This window comes from Berghia stephanieae, unplaced genomic scaffold (assembly GCF_034508935.2).
Source record: "Berghia stephanieae isolate SIO BIC M18660-M18661 unplaced genomic scaffold, UCSD_Bste_1.3 scaffold1104, whole genome shotgun sequence".
In the NCBI taxonomy this organism is placed as follows: Eukaryota; Metazoa; Mollusca; class Gastropoda; order Nudibranchia; family Aeolidiidae; genus Berghia; species Berghia stephanieae.
In genome coordinates, this window is record NW_027622074.1 from 1 (window position 1) to 2,500 (window position 2,500).

General features: G+C 38.4%; 1 non-coding gene and 2 pseudogenes across 1 annotated transcript; all 3 read right to left on the reverse strand.

The window, feature by feature from the left end:
• LOC144960950 (U2 spliceosomal RNA) lies at window positions 1–176 on the reverse strand (annotated as a pseudogene; the record flags this gene model as incomplete).
• Window positions 177–1,085: 909 nt separating this feature from the next.
• LOC144960954 (U2 spliceosomal RNA) lies at window positions 1,086–1,277 on the reverse strand. Its single transcript, XR_013642996.1, has one exon. It is a non-coding gene; the product is annotated as a U2 spliceosomal RNA (small nuclear RNA).
• An 886-nt stretch (window positions 1,278–2,163) lies between these two features.
• On the reverse strand, window positions 2,164–2,336 carry LOC144960953 (U2 spliceosomal RNA; annotated as a pseudogene).
• Between the last annotated feature and the right edge of the window lie 164 nt (window positions 2,337–2,500).

Sequence of the window (2,500 nt, forward strand, 5' to 3'; positions counted from 1 at the left end):
GCCGGAAGTACTTCAAAACCGGGCCGACTCGTCGCGCGAGCAGAGCAAGCCCTGGGCATCTCGCGTGTGTCCAAAAACCAGTTTAATATCAAAGTGATCATATGGACCACGTATCAGATATTAAGCTGATAAGAACAGATACTACACTCGATCTCAGCCAAAAGGCCGGAAGCGATATTGATGCCCGTCAATGATTATATGTTTATTTAAAACGACCATATCCTTTAGGAGAGTGTTTAAAAAATGTATATAAAATACGAAGTGTTATTAATACTTATATCAAATAACAAAATGCAACAAATAATTCTGATAATATATTTTCTTCAAATCGTTTGATTAAATTATTATTTACAAGTAATATTAGTAAAATATACATACAAACTTTACCCAAAAAATCATACTCTGAGCAAACCAGCATTTGTGTTTGGAAGTTGGGAACCAGAATAAATTTCACACACACACACACACACACACACACACACACACACAGAAAGAGAGAGAGAGAGAGAGAGAGAGAGAGAGAGAGAGAGAGAGAGAGAGAGAGAGAGAAAGAGAGTGTTATGAAATACGAAACAAGATATATAAACCAATAATAAAGTTCAGACAATAATCTGACACCATAGATAGAAGTCCCTGAATTAAAAATAATAAAAAAGGATTTAAAAATTATCAAAGCAATGCCATATCCCAACATCCGCCACTTCTCTTTCTCTATTTCTCTTGTATCTCACCAACTCCCCCGCCTCTCTCTCTCTCTCTCTCTCTCTCTCTCTCTCTCTCTCTCTATCTATCTCTCTCTCTGTCTCACACACACACTCTCTCTCTCTCTCTCTCTCTCTCTCTCTCTCTCTCTCTCTCTCTCTCTCCCTTTCCTTCTCTATCTCTCAGACAAGACATCGGTAAATCTATGTTTTTGTTCCACATTTATTGTGGTTCAATTAGATAGAAAATATGATTTAAAAATACTGCTACCTCTGAGACAGATGGAGTTAACAGGTAGAAATCAAATCAGTTCGATAAACCTCTAATAAAACAAAAACATGCTATAACTATGAGAAGTAGAACCACTCGTGACATTATTCATTACATAGTGAGCCGTCCCCGGAAGGACTTCAAAACCGGGCCGACTCGTCGCGAGAGCAGAGCAAGCCCTTGGGCATCTCGCGTGTGTCCAAAAACCAGTTTAATATCAAAGTGATCATATAGACCACGTATCAGATATTAAGCTGATAAGAACAGATACTACACTCGATCTCAGCCAAAAGGCCGGAAGCGATATTGATGCCCGTCATTGATTATATGTTTACTTAAAACGAGCATATCCTTTAGGAGAGTGTTTAAAAAATGTATATATAATACGAAGTGTTATTAATACTTACATCCAAAAACAAAATGCAACAAATAATTCTGATAATAGATTTTCTTCAAATCGTTTGATTAAATAATTATTTACAAGCAATACAGGTAAAATATACATACAAACTTTACCCAAAAAATCATACTCTGAGCAAACCAGCATTTGTGTTTGGAAGTTGGGAACCAGAATAAATTTCACACACACACACACACACACACACACACACACACCACAGAAAGAGAGAGAGAGAGAGAGAGAGAGAGAGAGAGAGAGAGAGAGAGAGAGAGAGAGAGAGAGAAAGAGAGAGTTTGTAATGAAATACGAAACAAGATATATAAACCAATAATAAAGTTCAGACAATAATCTGACACCTAAGATAGAAGTCCCTAAATTAAAAATTATAAAAAAGGATGTAAAAATGATCAAAGCGATGCCATATCCCAACATCCGCCACTTCTCTTTCTCTATTTCTCTTGTATCTCACCCACTCCCCCCCCTCTCTCTCTCTCTCTCTCTCTCTCTCTCTCTCTCTCTCTCTCTCTCTCCCTCTCTCTATCTCTCTCTCTCTCTCCCTCACTCTCTCTCTCCCTATCCTTCTCTATCTCTCAGACAAGACATCAGTAAATCTATGTTTTTGTTCCACATTTATTGTGGTTCAATTAGATAGTAAATATGATTTAAAAATACTGCGACCTCTGAGACAGCTGGAGTTAACAGGTAGAAATCAAATCAGTTCGATAAACCTCTAATAAAACAAAAACATGTTATAACTATAAGAAGTAGAATCACTCGTGACATTATTCATTGCATTGTGAGCCGTCCCCGGAAGGACTTCAAAACCGGGCCGACTCGTCGCGAGAGCAGAGCAAGCCCTGGGCATCTCGTGTGTGTCGAAAAACCAGTTTAATATCAAAGTGATCATATAGACCACGTATCAGATATTAAGCTGATAGGAACAGATACTACACTCGATAGAGATGTGCGATTCTCGATTCCGGAATCGAGTCCTATCGATTCCAAGAGCTCCGATTCCAGAATCGAGTCCTTATTCAAGACTCGATTCTGGACTCGATTCAAAAATTCCCCTCGATTCCACGATTCCTCACTCCGGACTCGATTCTGTTACCATATTTGGACATTACA